The sequence below is a fragment of the Macaca nemestrina genome, chromosome X (assembly GCF_043159975.1).
Source record: "Macaca nemestrina isolate mMacNem1 chromosome X, mMacNem.hap1, whole genome shotgun sequence".
Lineage (NCBI taxonomy): Eukaryota > Metazoa > Chordata > Mammalia > Primates > Cercopithecidae > Macaca > Macaca nemestrina.
The window spans coordinates 43292071-43310469 of record NC_092145.1 but is presented as its reverse complement, the minus strand read 5'-3'; the positions used below and the strand labels follow the sequence as shown (position 1 = coordinate 43310469).

At 42.3% G+C, this 18399-nt stretch overlaps 1 protein-coding gene across 1 annotated transcript in view; it reads right to left on the bottom strand.

The window, feature by feature from the left end:
- Nucleotides 1-12420, bottom strand: part of LOC105490484 (transient receptor potential cation channel subfamily C member 5) — a 327334-nt gene extending 314914 nt beyond the window's left edge. The window contains exons 1-2 of the mRNA XM_011756193.3: nt 12277-12420; nt 11490-11629 (exon numbers count right to left, since the gene is read on the bottom strand). The gene's annotated coding sequence lies outside the window, so the exon portion shown is untranslated. The remainder of the gene's footprint in view (nt 1-11489; nt 11630-12276) is intronic.
- Between the last annotated feature and the right edge of the window lie 5979 nt (nt 12421-18399).

Genomic DNA, 18399 nt, shown 5'->3' with positions numbered 1-18399 from the left:
CTTAGATAGAGTATACTTCGTAAGTATTTGTCATCATCACTGCTATTATTGTCCTGTTATTATGGGATAATGACTCCCTAATCTATATCTACAGCTCAGACTTCTATTTTGAGTTCTAAACCCATTTAACTAACTGCTTGTTTAACATCTGTGCTTGGATGTCACACTGGCACCTTTACTTCAACATGTCCCAAACATAAGTCATCATCCCTTTTCTACCCTCCTATCACCTCACCCTAACCTGCTAATTTTCTTCTATCACTTTATTCTTGTTAATAGCATCACTGTCCTCTCAATCATTTAACCGAGAAAGCTGGGAGTTGAGTTTCATGTCAGAAAAAAAATGACACGAAACATCCAGCTTTAAAGCTAAGATGAGACTGAACATTTTAAATCTCCCTCAGTTGGGACTTGAGATTAGCTATGGGGGTAATTTGAGCATTTTTCCTCTCTTACCTTTCCTTATCTTCCTTCACTCTTGTCAGATCGATCTCCTCTCTCTCTCTCTCTCTTAAACTTGGTGTGCCCATTTCTAACTCTTCACCTTTGATCATATAATTCTTCTCATCTGAAATGTGCTCCTTGATATATTTCCAAATGTCACTCATCATTCAAGGGCTAAAATACTTATGAAGCCTTCCTGTCTTTTCTAGTCAACAAAATAAGGTATATTTTGAAACTGAGAATTTATATTTTTAAATTGAATGTCATTATTGCATATTTCATACTTTACAATGCCTTCTGTCCTGAGTCTATAAGTTCTATTGAGCAGGGCATGTTCTTTTTATGAATTCCCAGCAGTGCCTTGAACAGGTCTCTTTTTGCCTTCAATCATTCTTCTTGTGGCTCTTCTGCCTCCACTAATCATGTACTACAGATTAAACCTTAACTATCTGCTTTTGTCTCTCTTCTTTCTTTCTTGGAGATTTTACATGTATTTCTTAGCGATAAATTTTCATTTGTTTGTTTTTTAGAGACAGAGTCTCCTCTGTTGCCCAGGCTGGAGTACAGTGGCATGATCTCAGCTCACTGTAAACTCCACCTCCTGAGTTCAAGCAATTCTCCTGCCTCAGCCTCCTGAGTAGCTGACTACAGGCACGTGCCACCATGCCCGGTTAATTTTTGTAATTTTAGTAGAGACGAGGTTTCACCATATTGGTCAGGCTGGTCTTGAACTCCTGACCTCAGGTGATCAATCTGCCTTGGCCTCTCAAAGTGGTGGGATTACAGGTGTGAGCCACCACGCCCAGATCAGAGATAAAAATTGTTATACTTATATCTGTGACTTTTCAAATTTTCATTTCATCCCTAAACTTTCTCTTGAGCTCCAGTGTCACATCTAAAATTTTTTGGTAGTCATTTTCAAATGACTGCAAGCCTCAAACTGACTCCAAGCTTCATTTTCACTAGACTGTCTCACACTGACTCCGAGCTTAATTCTATACCAAAACTTATTACCAACTTATTATCTTCCTGTCTCACCTCGCCTTCACGATTTCTTATGGCATCATTTCTCTGTTACCTAGCAAGGAGGTAAAACTTGCAGATATCTCTGACTACCTTCATCACACATCACACAACCATTCACCATTATTGTTTCTTCACAGTGTATTTTATACCCCATCCTTTCCAGGTGCACCACTGCAGTAATAAAAGCAATAACAACACTATAACAGTCAACGTGCACACATTTACTATTGCCAGGTACTGGGCTAAGTGCTTTGTACATGTAACTCATTTCAACTTCACAGTATTCTTTTAAGGCAGGTATTTTTAGTTTTTTCTTTTCATAGAAGAGAAAACTAAGGCTCAGAGTGGGACAGTTAGAATCACACCCAGACGAATTTGGACCTAGATTCTGTACCTAACCACAGTGCTACTCTTCATGCCTAAATTTCTATAATTGCTTCCTAACTGGTATGCCTGCCATTGCTTGCTCCTCCACCAAACCGGAATTCCTACACACCATTTCCAGAATAATCATTCCCAAACATGGTTATCATTATTTCATTTTTTAAATCTCAAAATCCTTTTGTATCTTCCTTTCATCCACTAAATTAAATCCAGCACAGCCTGAACATCTAAAGGCCTCTACAGACTAAACTTCCCCACTCTATCTCCTGGAAGTACCTGGAGAATGGCTATTTCCATGAATGGCTTTCCATTTCTATTTCCATGAATGGCTTAAAGCATAATGCCCTACTTGGCCATACCAGGATTTCACATCATGTTTGCTCCCATCATCCCACTCACTTCTGACCATGTTGAAAGTTCCTAGAGGGAAAAGGAAGAGCAAGGATGTTTGCATTCCCAACAGTGCCTTCCACCTAGTGCACACTGAGTGAATATTCGTCAAGTGATTGATAGTAGGAGCTCAATTACCACTTTGAGGATTGAGTTGTTTAATTACTCCTTAATACTCTCTTGTCTGTATCCTTCCAACTAGCCCTCTCATTTTCCTCTTCCTTGGCATAATTGCCCCGTAACAAATGTGAAAATCCTCTCTTTGGCAACATCAAATATCCTGTGACAATCTTCACCTACCCATCACTACTTCATCAGCATTTTCCTAGATGTATCCACAAACATACATTTTATATTCCTGTCAATCTTTCTTCATTGTTCAGTCTTTATCATTAGACTAAAAGCTACTAATCTAGAAAACGTTTCTGGAGATGACCACTATGTAAAGATGACCACAATCAAAAGTATAAAGTTCTCTGGTGGTTCTTGAAGTTAAATATTTCATGTGAGTTGCAAACTTTCAGGCCATGTTCAGCACTGACTAGGGTCTCCTGAGCCACTGTATCCATAAGATGCCAATGGAAGTGACAACTAGGAAACTCAATTCCAAATCTTGAGATGCTACAAATCTCCACATATTCATACACCACAGATAAAAGACATTCCCATTTTTTTATGGGATTTTAAATTTTTCTTTGGATGCTTCCTATTTTCTGAGCATTGCCAGGAACTGGGGACTACAATGCCAAGGGACAGTGTGGAATCTCCTTTTAGTTAGAAAATACGTTCAGGAAGGCCAAGGTTTTTAGGTGCGGGCAGAGATTCATTTATTTATAAGTATTCTGAAATATAACATCTGTTCAGTGGTTCCAATAATTTAAAGCAATATTTATCAAACTTTGGGACAATAACCCACAGCAAGAAAACCATTTTACGTTGAATCTAATATATACACAAACATGAACATACTCACACACATGCATTACTAAAGTAAGATTAATGAAACAATACTTGCTCTTACTGAGACTCACATTTCTCTCTTTTACTATATTTCACTTAAAAATAGTGGCTATGAACTACTAAACTGATTTTACAGTGCATTAAAGAATCATTGCCCACAGCTGGAAAACCACTGGTTTAAAGGATAGAAAAACAAAACAAAACAAAAAACAAACAGAAGATAATAGGATGCTCTGTTTTGTGCCACTAGAAGGCAAGTGTATACTGTATGCTACTGACATGCTGGAAAGAAGAGGTTCTTATATTACAGCTAAAGAACAATGTTCATAGTAGGAATAACAAAATAGTTCCTTCTGGTATACTGATTTTGTTACTAGCTTTATTCAATTCTTTGTTTAAACCAAACTTGTCATCTTGTTTTCGATGCCTATTGCTATATGATATGCTACCCGATTATATGGTAGTCTGTTTCAGTGTTTCTAATTATGTAAGAGTTCCATGTTCTTTTGCAAGATACATAACTGTGTCTATTTTATGAAAGATTATTTATAAATAAGACATTATGCTTATTTATGCTAAAATATCACCCCATTACAATATGGAATAATAATAAAATATATTTCATAAGTGTATGTTTTTTCTCACTGTACATTATGGGAGTTCTTCTTCTTCTTCTTCTTCTTCTTCTTCTTCTTCTTCTTCTCCTCCTCCTCCTCCTCCTCCTCCTTCTTCTTCTTCCTCTTCCTCCTCCTCCTCCTCTTCTTCTTCTGTCTTCTTTCTTCTTCTTCTTCCTCCTCCTCCTTCTTCTTCCTTCTTCTTTCTTTTTCCTCCTCCTCCTTCTTCTTCTTCTTCTCCTTCCTCTTTCCCTCTTCTTCTTTCTCCTCCTCCTTCCTCCTCATCCACATTCTCCTCTTCTTCCTCTTTTTCTTCCTCCGACTCTCTGTCTTCTTCTTCCTCCTCCTCCTTTTTCTTCTTTTGTATTTTCCTTTCTGTTTTCTCTACGTCCTTCTCCTTTCTCTTCTTCTGTCTCTGTCTCTCACTGTCTCTCTCTCTCTCATGTTTGTGCTTCCTAAAATTCCAGGACTCTGGGATGTTCAGATAAAATTGATGACATACATAATATTGAGGCATTAAAGGTTACATAATGTATAGAGTATTCAAGTGAGCATCATGGGGTGAAAAGGATTATAAGGCATTTTAGAAAGTAAGTGGAGTCACCAGTTGCTTAGGTAACTGATTGGCCCAAAGATCTGTCACTTAACACAGATGTTAGTTCTTCCAAAGTTGCATTGTCATGAGAATGCAACAAAAGGACAAAATGGATTTGAGCTGTAGTTTGAGAGATTTTGTTACAACGTAAAGATATTTCTGTACATCTATTCATGATTGCCTGTATTTTCATTCAGAAGTTTTAGAGGGAAACAAATCAAACGAGGGAGGGGTGGGGACAACCATGCAGATGGAAAACTGAATACCTTTTAATGTATTTTTATTTTTAAACCATGAATATAAATTACCTTTTCAAAAACGTGAAAAAAAAAGATAAAAAACAAAATAACGACAACAAGTGAAACAAAAACCACCAAAAGAGCTTTCCAACAATGAGGCAGCTACATAATGTAAGCCAATAGGGAAAATTCAAGATTTGGAGGAAGAGTGACCTGTGTTCCAACCCTGCCTCCACCATTCACAAGCTGTGCAGTGGTAAACACACCAGTTAACTTGTCTCATCCTGTTTCCTCATCTGTTAAATGGGAATAATAATAATACCTATCATATAGAAACTGTAGTGAATGTCATTTAAGACCACATTATTTGTAGCACTCAACACACAGAGGATTATGGTAGACAAGATATGGCCACCCCCTAAATATGTCAATTCCCTTATTCCCAGAACCTGTGAATATGATATGTTACATGGTAAAAAAGATTTTTCAGATATAATTGAAGTTTCTAATTAGCAGACTTTAAAATAGGAGATAATCCTGGATGATGTCGGTGGACCCAATGTAAGCACAAAACAAAGCAGAAGAGGAAGGCAGAACAGTCAGCCAGAGAGAGATGCAAAGGGAGAAGAGATAGGAGTTAGCCAGCTGAGTGCCCCCTCATCAAAGTGTAAGGGGATACCCAACAGGCCCTTGCTGGCTTTGAAGTCAGAGGAATGGGGCCATGCACTAAGGAATGTGGGTTGTCTCTAGAAGTTAGGAATGAGCTTCAGCTGATAGCCACCAAAGAAATTAGGACTTCAGTTATAACCTCAAGGAAGTGAATTTGGCCAACAATCTGAGTAAGTGAGGAAGTAGATTCTCTGCTAGAGCCTCCAGAAGGGAAGGCAGTCCTGCTGAAACCTTGATTTTAGCCCAGTGATCCCTGTGTCAGACTTCAGAACTACAGAACTATAACAATAATAAATTTGTGTTGTTTTAAATTGATAAGGTTGTGAGAATTTGTTATGGCAGCAATAGAAAACTAATATAAAGATAGTCAATAACTGATAACACTTGCTATTGTTTATTTAGAGTGATCACAGAAATCTTAACAATTAGAGATATATATTGTCTATTATAAGATTATTGATACTTTACTAATCTGATACTACTGAAAATCAGGGGAAGCTGGAGGTCCGGAACATACCAAACGACTGGGACCCAGAGGTGGTAGTGTCTGTCTCTGTGTCTTTACAATCAGGTCGCCCAGATTGCACATGCCAGTCAATAAGTCTTTATAGAATCAAATGCCTAGAGATTCCTTGGACTTTATAAGTACCACATGTATCATATTTTACTGGTGAGAAAATTGAGCAGATGGGTAGCACCACGGGCTGGGAAGAGGTAGGAGTTGCTTATTTTTTTTCACCCACAAAATAGTAATACCTAAGTCATTAAACTGTGCAACATGAGCAAGTTACGAGGTAGAGGTTATTATTCATGCATTTTAAAGATTTTATCAGGCAGAAACCTTGTTCTGATCCTAGAACGTCATTTCAGCCTTGAATTATTTTATAGTTTGTCCATCAAAGGATGCGTCCATGTGTGTGTATGTATGTGTGTGCATCCATGTGTTTTTCATGCTGCATATATATGCAAACATGCAGAAAATGCCTCACTTTTGACTTTCTAACTTAGTCATATTTTGAGATATGCTTCATAGAACAGGGTCATTTCTGACTTCAGTCTTCTTCCATGGAGTGATTCCACTAGGGACACCTGTAATTCCTTCTGAAAAAAATCTTTGTTTCTAGTGGCCTCCATTATATTTAAATATATTTTACTGTTGTATATCTTAGCATTCTATCTGTAGAAAACCCAATAAGATTCACGTCCATTAGAAACAATGCTAGGTGCCCTAAGACTTCACATCTAGTGGTTGGTTTTCTACCAAACTAAAATTGTTGGCCAAATCATATGAATTGTATCTTCTATTTATTGATTGTTCACCATATCCCAGTGCCTTATAGTGTCTTATTTAATTTTTCATGACAGCCCAGTGCCAGTTGGTACTATTATTAATCCCATTTTATAGATGGGGACTGTGAGGCTTAAAGGCAAAGTGCATGTTTACACAGCTAGTAATTCGTGAGCAGGGCCAGGATTTGAACTCAGGTCTGTGTGAGTTCCCAAATCCAAGTCGTCGTGGTAAATAGACAAATCCTATGATCTTACTCCCCTTACACGAAACTCTCTTGCCCACACTTAAGGGTTTTACTGTGAATAACAAGATAAGCGGACCTGGAAAAAGTTTATATTTTATTTTTTAATTGATAAGCCACATGAATTGTCCCTACATGCTCGGTAGGTAATTGTTTATTTTCAAGTATCTTTCAGGTGCTTTTTGGATAAGCTGTAGCCCAGTGCTTCTCAAATTTTAGTATAAAAATGAACCACTGGGGATCTGCATGAAAAGCAGATTCTTATTCAGTAGGTCTGGGGAAGGATCTGAGATTCTACATTTATAGAAAGCTCCCAGGGGATGGTGGCAGTCCTGGTGTGGGGACTACACTTGGAGTAGCAAGGCTCTAGCTCACTAAGTCCTAGCCTTTTCCCTATCCTTGTGATATTCTCACTAAAATGTGGAGGTTTTCCAGATCATCCTTCTTGGCTGTAGTAAACATGTTTGCATTGGCCTATTTTCTCAGATCCTAAAATAAATTAGGGTGGAATTAATGAAAATTAGGCAGTAAGGTTAAAAAATGGGAGAAGGTGTTAATATCCCTTTGCAAACCTTTCCTTCTTGTACTCTGCTCTAAAAACCACCTGTCTTATCTTTTCTATTTTCTTTGTTTTAATTTTTCGGAAAGTGTGTGACTGTATGTGCATGTTCGTGTGTGTGTGTGCGCGTGTGTGTATTTGCACATGCATTTGGGGGTGCTGATTCTGAGATTGAGTATACAAAACCAGAGCCATAGTCACTGGATTCTGCTAGCTTCCATTCCCCAAAACTACTGTGGTGCAGCAGAGACTGGGATTTCTAGATGCCTTGCTGTTGGTGGTGTGAGCCAGATCAGACACATAAATGTGAGCAGCTAAATTTTTGTCATGTTTAATTCTGCCTTCCATCTGAATATGCTAGCTGTAGGCACATACAATGTTTTCTTAGCTAGCAAGATAGGATTGTGTGTGTGAGTGTGTGTGTGTGAGGGGGAGGTGATGGTTGAGAAGGTAAGTCACAAAGATATGATAGTAGCATGTAATATAAACATGTATACCTAAATATGGAATGGAAGTAGAGGGTTATGATCTTGGTAAACTTGGCTTTAGTTACCTCTCGATTTCTTGGGAAGATCTCCAGAGAGCTTCAGAAAATGTATTTAGTATCAGCAAACAGTCCTGGGTTTTGGTTTTGCCGCTGTTGTTAGCTAGTAGTCTGTTTTAGGCAAGTCATTTCTACTCTCTGGACTTCAATTTCTCTATAGGTGAAATGAGAGAATTGACCCTGCCAAGATCCCTGCTTGTGTCTTGTCGTTATTTTTTTCTTTCCTTTTGCCAAGGCAAAAACCTGGAGCAATTGCATTGGCCACCTCCATCGAAGGGCCAACTCCACAGTTGGTGACAGAGAACAAAACCTAAGAAACTTGCCAAGTTCCCTTCACCCAGCGAATTGCAATTTTTGCTTAGCCCCTATCAGCTTTTATAATGTCTTTAAATCATCTCTTCTCACTCAGTTGAGCATGATGTACATGTTTGTTTATAAGACCACAGCTGAGTCATTCAGGAATCACTCCTTGCTGGCAGTATGGGTCTTCTGGTCTCATTGGACAAAGTTTGAGGGGCCCATCAACAGAAGAAAAGCTTCATTGAATTTTACAAAGGATGACACTACGATATATCAGCTACTAGCTCTGGACATGATGGCTGGCCTTAGCTTATCCCTGATCTGTAAGATGAGGAATAACTTCTGCCTAGAATGAGCATCATTTTTGTCTATAGGCTGCAAACTTCGTCATACCTTTCCCGGAAAACCTGGAAAATGACTGGGCCAAATTAGGCCGGTGGCACCTTGTGGCACAGAGTGCTTTGGGGAGAGAGATTCTGCACCTTATATTCTTCCTCAGTTAGCAGGAGGCATCTGAACAGCTTAGTATACTAAGGTGAAAACAGGAACCTTTGGCAGAAGTAAAACAGGCAGAAATGCTTCAGTCTACCACCTTCAGTGATGGAGCCATGGCAAAAGACAAATTAGAACATTCAAAAATAGGCTACAGGAAAGCAGCATGACACATTTGAAATATCCATTCAATAATTAAGCACCTGAATGGCTTGCAGATTGGAATTTAATATTGTAAGGAGTGAAATGAGACGGCAACACTGAAAATGTACTCCAAGGTTCCCAATTCCTTGGTACTATGGAATTCTATCATTGTTTACACAGTGTTTGCAAGTCAAATACAGGCAATTTTAAGATGCTTCACATATGAGTTGATTTCTGGATTAATTCCATTCCCAGCCAAAGCAAACACCTGGATAGTTTTCTTTCTGTTTGTTTCAAAACATCTTTGGTTCTCTCATATTCCTCTCATCTTCCTCCCTCCTGCATCTCTAATTTCCTGGCCTAGTCTTCTCTAAGTACTGTGGTTCTGCATGCCATTCTGGTTTTAGTTGTTAGCTACAGGAAGAACAGAATCTTAGGATTATAGCTCTTATGGCTGGGAAGGATGGCAGATATCTGGTTCAGGTCTCCATGTTGAGATGTACACTGAAGGCAGGTGAATTAGTATCAATGAAGCTGGGGGCTACATTGGTTCTGAATCCCTGAACCTGCTCACCTGCTTATCCCCTGGGTAACCATCAAGACTCACCTCAACAGCCAGATACTCACATCACCAAGAACAGAGCAAAACCTACACTGTAGGCTTCATTCGTGTTGATATTTTGAGTTTTCTCTCAGTTATGATGCTGCCAGTTCGTTCCTACCTGTCTGCAACCCGGTCTTTAGTATATCTATTTGAAAGTGTAATTTTAACCTAAGAAAATACTTACTTATGGTTGCTTTAAAAAGTAACAGAATGGGCACCTTTTCAGATCCTACTTGAGTAATCCTCATTCTGCTCTCTCTTAGCAGTGAACATTAGAACAAATTGCCTGATGCAACATAAACAGTTTCACTTAATGCAGAATGCATTTGTCTTATTTGCTGAGTTGGAAGGAGGCAATTCATTACATTTTGGTAACGTAGTAATAAATAGAAAGTTTAACAGAAGAACCTGGGTGCTTTGGAAGCATAAATTCACCTCCTGCTCCCCTCTATTACAAAAGCACAGAACCAAGATTGTATGGGGTTGATTGAGGTCCTTGAAAAATTACACATACACGTATGCACACACACACACACATACACACACACATTCTCTCTCTCTCTCTCTCTCCCTATATATGTAGTGAAAGTTTATGAAAACAGCATCTTCCAGGGACCAAAATGTGGATTTTAGGTGACATTCAATTCTTCCTTCGACCTCACAGAGAGAGCTTCAGAGACTCCTTGACCCTGTGAGTTTCTTTTATCCCAGGCTATATATTTGCTTTGAAACGAACTTCGTACTATGTAAATGTATTAACATGCCTTTTGATTTAGAATAAGCAGATTTTAAAAACATGATGAAAGGTACCATGTGACGTCATTTATATCTCAGTTTTTAAAGAGTTTATGGGAAAGGAGACATAATATAAATCATCAATTAAACATCAAAAAACCTATGAGACCAACAATAGACAATTATGAATGCTGATATATAAACTTGTTATTCTTGCTAAACACCATGAAGACCAATATATGGCAATAGGAAAGTGGGTCTGGGTGTGCCATGTCAATGTATTAATTATTTCTCATTTGAAGCCAACGGTTAACATGCATAATCTCTAAAAGGAGCATTATCGATTAGTCTGTGTCTCTCCTACTCTTATAATAAACTCGGGTAAAGTTCAGAGATTCTATCTTTCAGGCTGGTTACCCGCTTCAGGCTTTTCCAGAGGGAGTAATAACCTTGCTAAAAACTTAACCATCACCAGGTACATGACTGACCCAAAGAGCCCAGGTTGTCATAGGGGAAAAGCCCTTCTCCTAATCTCATTCTAAGAGACCACGGAGAAAGATGAGCATCTGTGAATTCAGCTCAGTACCTGCATATGTGGGACATAATCATGACCATTTGTCCCAGTAGATGTGTGTGTAGGGAGGGAGGGAGGTGTCCACTTTGAAGCAGAGATCTGACTGATGCCCCTCCATTTGCATTTTTTGATTCCTTTAAGGAAGACAGGCAAACAAATCTGGCCATTTCTTAAGTTCGAAGGATACAAGACAAAGAAGGTAAATGGGGACCCTGGTTTCTGAACCTTCATGATGCGGCTCCTGACTCTCTATTTCTGAAGGTTGCTTTTGACAAAGGGCAGGTATCCTTGGTCCTAGGGCCACACTAATCGATTTTAAGGAGGCCTGGGAGCAGGTTCCCCAGGGATCTTAAAATCTACCCAAGAATGGAGCAAATCATTTTCCAGGGACAGGACACAGATGTGGTTCAGGAAAATATTCCCAGTGAAAGGATGTTTTTGGTCATCGCCGGCAGCACCTTGTCCTGTCACCCCTAGAGCTTCTCCCCACTGCATTTCCTCTTCCAAAACAATCTGTTGCTGGCCTCCCTCTGCTCCCTACCACCCTGAGCCCACAGCCAGTCAGTCAATGCTTCTCAGCCTACAGCAGCCCAGCATCTTCATTCAACCTGCACTTCGCTGCCCCTTGCCCCTCAGCAGCGCTCAGGCAGCGTAATGGAGCGCACCGGCCGCCTGTAGACTTACCCTGAGCCCAGTGGTTTCTTCGGATCAGATCTGTGTCGTCTGGGTGTCCGCGGGCCAGGATGCGTGGTGCGGCGTCTTGCCGGACTCCTCTTTTGCGGCGCGCAAACAGCAGCCGACTGGGACAGCCCGGGGCCTCTAGGCTGACGGGTGGGTGGGCGGATAAGCACAGGGAAAGGGGCGGGGTGTAAAGACGAGCGCAAGTACTGGCTCCTACCTTGGCTTCCCCTTTGGATGCTCAGTTATTCCCAAACTTCCCTGTAAGAGATCGGCCCTCCTCACCTTTCACCTTCGCCAGTGCCCCGAAACTCTTTGCTCTACCAATGTCCCTGCCCTGTTCTCCCAGCTCTCTAACCCAACCTGAGCCCCTTCAAGCGCACCCACTCCCTTCACGCAGCCAGCCACACACAATAAGAGCTAGGGAAGAAACTGACACGGGGAAACTGACAGGGGTAGCTGACACTGTAGTGTGAAGGAAAGGGAGAAGGAGGGAGGAAGGAAGGGATGGAGAGAGAGGGGAGAGAGAGAGAAAAAGAGAGAGAGAGAGAGAGCCGCATTCACACTCTTACACTCACACTCAAGCTCCAGCTGTTAGGTAGCGGCTGGCGGGAGCGCTGGCCACCCCTCCAAAACCCTTTTCTACACTAGAGGTTTCTGTCCCCTTCTGCTGCCGTTTCTGGAATATGCTATACAGGGAAGGGGAGAGAAAAGCAAAGAGGGGTGGGGAGGGGAAAATCAAGGAGGCACGCTCCCTTTCTCCTCCCCACCCCTGTCTCCAAAAATGTCCAACCCTGAGCTCTTCCTTTTCCCTTCTTTCTGCGCCCGGCTTCCCTCTGCTCCTGTTCTTTCTTCTTCCCTTTGGGGTGGCTGCGAGCTGCGGACAACCCGTCGTGGTTGTGATGTGGGGTGTGTGTGTGTGTGTGTGTGTGTGTGAGAGAGAGAAAGGGAGGGAGGGGGGGGGGGAGAGAGAGAGAGAGAGAGAGAGAGAGAGACTGAGACAACCGTGGTAGGCAAAAGCACCCCTCACCTCCCCCAGCCCCCGGGCCGCGGAAGCCTCTCTCAATCTCCCAGTGGCGGGGCGGGGCGGGGGAGGCGGGGAGGGGGGAGGGAAAGAGGGAGGACGGGGCAGGCGGCAGGGGCAGCAGCTTCTGCCTTCTCTGCAGCTCGGCGGCCAGGGGTGGAAGGAAGCCGCAGCCGCAGCCCCAAGTCAACCCCCGCTGCCCCGTCCCACCGTCTCACCTCTCCCCGCCCCGGTACGGAATTTTCTGTCTCGTTCGTTTGCTTCCCCAGACCTCCCCCTCCCCTGGGTGGTGGCAGAGACAGGAGGGGAGGTGGGAGGCTAAGCTCGGGTGCGGGTAGAAGGGACAGGAGTCCTTCGGAGCATAGGGCTAGCAGAGTCTCTCTCTGCCGCTTGGCCTGAGTATCCCCTGCTTTGGGCAGTGACCTTTGCCCACCCCCCTCAGCCCGGACTCTGGGCCGGTGGTGGCCAGGCTGCTCCAGTGACCATAGGTCATTCAGGGGGAAGGGGAGTTGAACCTGAAAGAGTAAGGGCAGAGGGCGGCTGGTAGGACAGGGGGACAGCGGAGCGCTGGGGTCCTATCGGGCGGGCTTGGATCCCTGATAGATCTAGATTAATCTAGTTGGAGCTACCTAATTCTCCCATCCGTACCCCTCTCACCCATAGGGTCGGTCTCCCAAGATCCAGCCTAGATTGATGCAGGGAGGGATAGCGATATTGTAGGATGGCGGGGGTGCGGGGGTGCGGGGGGTGGGCTAAGTTGCTTAGTGGTGTCTGTGGTGGAGGGAGAGGGGCGGTGTCACCGGACACTTGGGCGACTCTTTGATCTTTACGCCTTCCTTTCACGTGAAACACCTCTCCACTTGTATCTTTCACCCTATACCCTGGCGCCCAGAATGTTCACCCCCTTGAGCTCAACTGGAAGGGGCTACATAGCCCCACCCCCAACACAAGCCTGAGACTTCTACCTGCAACCTGCAGGCACATAGGTCCACTAGCTGGCAGCATCTCATGTCCCGGCCGCACAGCCCCAAATCTCGGCTTTGTCTTTTATCTCCCTTCCTAGCTCTCTCAGGAAAGGGGCATGTGAGTCTCTGCTGGACGCTGGGCTGGTACCTGAAACCCTTTTCCCTACCCATTCTCAGAACAATCCCTAGCGCTGAGAAAGCTCCACTGAACTTCCTGCTGCTCTTTAACCCCCTCTGCACACCCTGGGAGCCTAAGTGTAAGCTCCTGAAAAAGCCAGAATCATCTCCCTTTCCTAAATGGCCCAGTGTTTTCATTGCGGAGCCTGTGAAGCTGGTATTAGTTATGTTTAGTGGAAGCCCTAGACACTCTCCTCCTAGCCTACCTTGGAAAAGTCGCTAGGGGCACCAAGCAAGACAAATTTTCCCCTTGTCCTTAGTCCTCCTAGTCCCGAGGCGGTCCGATATTCTGGAGAGTATTTGGCTTTTGTATGGGAGCAAGGTATTGGAGAAAAGAAAATTAATACCCTGGGGGATGAAGAGTTTGTGTCTGGGGGGAAGCGTGCTGGGGAGGGAGAAGTGAGGGTGGAGCTTCCACCGCCTAACCACTTAAATACTTCAGGAAGTGTTTCTAAAGATTGGCCAAGAGGGTCGCTGAAAAAAAAAATCACTTGGTTCTTTGCCTTTCATTCAAAGACAGTTTTACTGTGAACCAGCCAACTAATATATAGTCTCCCAAACAAGGGAGGTCTCTGTTGTGATTAAGTCATCTTCCCTTTGGCATGAGGGTGAGTAGAATATGTGACTGGATAAAACTTTGGGGGCATTTCCCTCTCTTTAGCCAAACTGCAGTCCAGCTGAGACTTCCACTCCAAGCCCAGATGGAACCAGAAGCAGTGCTCAGGAAGAGTGAAATCCTTATTCTTGTGAGCTGTTTCCTTCAAAGACCCCTCTATACAATGCACTTGTCTTTAACATATGAGGATTGTGTGTGCTTCTGAAATTTGGAGCTTTCTCATTGGATTGTGGATAAGGTTGAAATTTCTTTCTCTGCTCCTGCCCTATCCTGTTTCTGCCCTATCCTTCTAACCTCTTCAGATCAAGGATATATAAAGAAAAATCCTTTCAAAAGTTAAAAGCACCATACAAATGCCAGGCATTACTATACGAATTTCAAAACAAACCTAGCAGAGTATCTCCTAGTGCAATTAGAAAGCTGACTCAGGCAGGGACCCAAGCTTTGTCTAAGTTGCTTCTCAGCCTCCGGGCTGGGTGGCTCATCTTCTCTGTCAATAGGGAAATATTCTGGTTTTCCACTTGGTGACTGAGTGTGTATGCCTCCCAGGGTAGTTTGCAACTAGAGGCTACATCTGCAAAAGTGGCTCAAAGCCAAAAATGGAAGCAACTATCTGAATAATTTAAGCCCAGAACTACCTAGCTTCTAGGCTAGGTTTACTTACATGGCCTGGTTTATTCAAATACCATGACAGGTATGACTGTCAAAATGTAATTGAGACACATTCTTTTCTCCTCTCTTCTTACAGTCTTGACCATAGTGGTAAATGGTATATGTAGACCAGGGTTTAATATAATATGGTAGGTAAAGAGAAACTGTTATGAGGAACCCAGAGAGTGGGGTTTTCCCAGTCATTAAGCGGGGTTTCTCAACCTCGATGCTATTGATATTTTAGGCCAGATGACTCCTTTTGGTGGGGGGCTGTCCTGGGCATTGTAGGATGTTTAGTAGCATCTTTCGCCTCTATCTACTGGATTCCAATAGCAACCCACCCCCCATTTGTGACAACCAAAAATGTGTCCAAGCATGGCCAAATGTCCACTAGGGAGCAAGATTATCCTCTCTCCATATAGAATGAGTGCCATTTGAGGTAATGTCACATTTTGAAGACCATATGTTAACCTTAATTCTATCCACATGGCATGTCCAGATTTTGCATTGAACGAAGTCTTCGAAAATAATGAATATTTTGTGAGGAAACAACATAAAAAGGAACCCTCACAAATTAGTTAAGTTTTGATAAATGGTGGAATTCATTGTTATCAACAATGCCATCTTCCGGTTACCATCAAATTCTTGTCAAGCACACACTATGAGTAGGGTATTGATTACAGGAAAGATCTATAAGGCAGAATTCCAGCTTTCAGTATGCTAGGAAACTATTGGCCTTTCTTTCCCCAAAGGTAAAAGGTTACTGATTTTCATAGATAACCAGTTTCTGGATTGAATCCAACTTGGCTTTTTCCCTCTTCTCTCTCTTTCTTTCTTTCTTTCTTTCTTTCTTTCTTTCTTTCTTTCTTTCTTTCTTTCTTTCTTTCTTTCTTTCTCTTTTCTTTCTTTCTTTCCTTTCTTTCTTTCTCTCTCTCTCTCTCTCTTTCTTTCTTTCTTTCTTTCTCTCTCTCTCTTTCCTTCCTTCCTTCCTTCCTTCCTTCCTTCCTTCCTTCCTTCCTTCCTTCCTTCCTTCCTTCCTTCCTTCCTTCCTTCCTTCCTTCCTTCCTGCTTGCTTGCTTTCTTTTCTTTCTTTTCTTTCTTTTCTTTCTTTCTGACGGAGTCTTGCTCTGTCGCCCAGGCAGGAGTGCAGTGACGCGATCTCCGCTCACTGCAAGCTCCGACTCCTGGGTTCACGCCTTTCTCCTGCCTCAGTCTCCCGAGTAGCTGGGACTACAGGCGCCCACCACCACGCCCGGCTAATTTTTTTGTATTTTTCGTAGAGACGGGGTTTCACCGTGTTAGCCAGGATGGTCTCGATATCCTGACCTCGTGATCCGCCCGCCTCGGCCTCCCAAAGTGCTGGGATTACAGGCGTGAGCCACCGCGCCCGGCCCCCTCTTCTATTTCTTATTTGTCCCCAAACAGTGACTTATTCTTTGAGGTTCTGCCTTATAGAGATTGCATTTTTGTTTTGCTAATTAGCATAGCCCTACAACAATTTTTTTGTGACTTCTCCGCATGTGGCATTTGTGTCATAACAATGTATCCAGCATAAAAATGACTACAACATCCCAAAGGCTGTAACAAATTGAGCAATTTGAAAGCAGGTTTTTGTTTTCAAGGAAAGTTTCTAACTACTTGCATGTTAGAGAAATACCCAAAAATGGCAAAAACAAAAGAAATGGAAGGTAAAAAGAAGTGATTCTTAAAATACTGTGAAGTGTTGAAAAAATATCTCAGTGTGATTATGGGTGTTGACACTCAGCACTATCTCTACCCCAGGAAGTCAAACAACACTAATGCAAGTTGTAGGATCTTGATCAGGAATTCAACAAAGGAAAACGCAGGAGGAATCATGGAATATCTGTTCAAATCAGCTGAGTAAGCTCTTGCCTTAGAAAGTAAGTTTCCAGTGAGCCAGGCAGGACTGCATCAGTGTTACTTGCTTTGGATAATTCTCAGCCCAATACCACACATATACATAGCAACATGTCACTTGTAAAGACTAATGCAGGGACCAACAATTAGCATATTGAAACTTTACACATTCATAAATTATGATGCTATTGCCAAGACTAATTATTTATTTAAATAAAAGCTTTGCCTGAATTGGGACGATGAATGACTGTAATTGAAAAATATGTTTCATTTTTCAAGATAACATTTAAATTGTTATATCAGAATGGGATCCCTGTAATCAAGGGATAAGGCCTAACATTAATTACTGATTAATCTTAATAAAAGATGTGTAAACAGAGCTTCACTTCATGGATTAGCTAAGGACTTTGCTGTCCTCACCATTAATAGCAATGCAAATGGGGCCAGCTCTGAGCAAATTTATGAAGTATAATTACAGAATCATAGGACATTGCGGAATATTAGACCACTGAGAAGCACCTTGCCTGAGTTTAGAGGATAGTGACAGACAAGGCTCCAATTGTGTCTTGCTGGTCTGTGACTGACTTTGTGGGACCTCAGGAAGAGTAGGTTTAGTCTTTACTCTGCCGGCCCCCTCCCCAGCTCGTTAAAAACTATCCCTCATGGAGTGATATAATCTGTCCTAAACCCTATACTAATGTGTTCCCTCTCCCAGGAGTAGATTGGTCTTCAGCTTTTTTAAAATTTTTTTCCAGTTGTGGGGAAAAGGGCTCTATCTCTTTAATAAAAAGAGTTCAAGCATGAGGGAACATGCATGTCCTTGGGATGAGGACTTCCTGAAGCTCCTAAAAATCACCCCAACTGCAGATCATGTTTTGTAAAATCTGTGGAGGCTGGGAGTAGGGCCATGAAAGTTGGTTTTCCCCACCTTTTCAAGAATGGGCAATTTTTGATATCAGGGAGGGCTTGGTGCAAAAATGAAATTTTAATTTCAGCATTTCTCTCTGGAAAGTTTGCCATTGTGAAGGAGTTGTTGGTGAGCCATGCTTTATTCTTGATCAAAGGCGTAAGTCCTTATGGACAGAGCAATGAGAGGCGAGCTATGGGAGGTTCCTAGAGAGTAGGTGGTGGTAAAGGGTGTAGGCTTTGAAGTGAGACCTGGGTTTGAATTCCAGATTCATGTTTATTAGCTACGGAAATTAGGTTACATGGACCTTGGTTTGCTTATCTGTAAGCTGGGGGCAATGACTCACAGTGTTGTTTAGTGGATTTAATTGCATAATGCATACGACTAGCGCAGAGCCTAATAAATAGCAGTAGCTCACTAACTTGCTAATTTCCTTTCTTCTCCCTTTCTGCCTTTTTGTATTGAAGTGACTCGTAACATAAAATTAATCATCTTAAACTATACCATTTAGTGACATTCAGTATATTCACAATGTTGTGCAACCTTCACCTCTGTCTAGTTCCAAAACATTTTCTTTTTTTGTCTTTTTTTTTTTTTCCTTTTTGTGGAGAACGGGGCCTCGCTATATTGCCCAGGCAGGTCTCAAACTCCTGGGCTCAAGCTGTCCTCCCACCTCTGCCTCCCTAAGAGCTGGGATT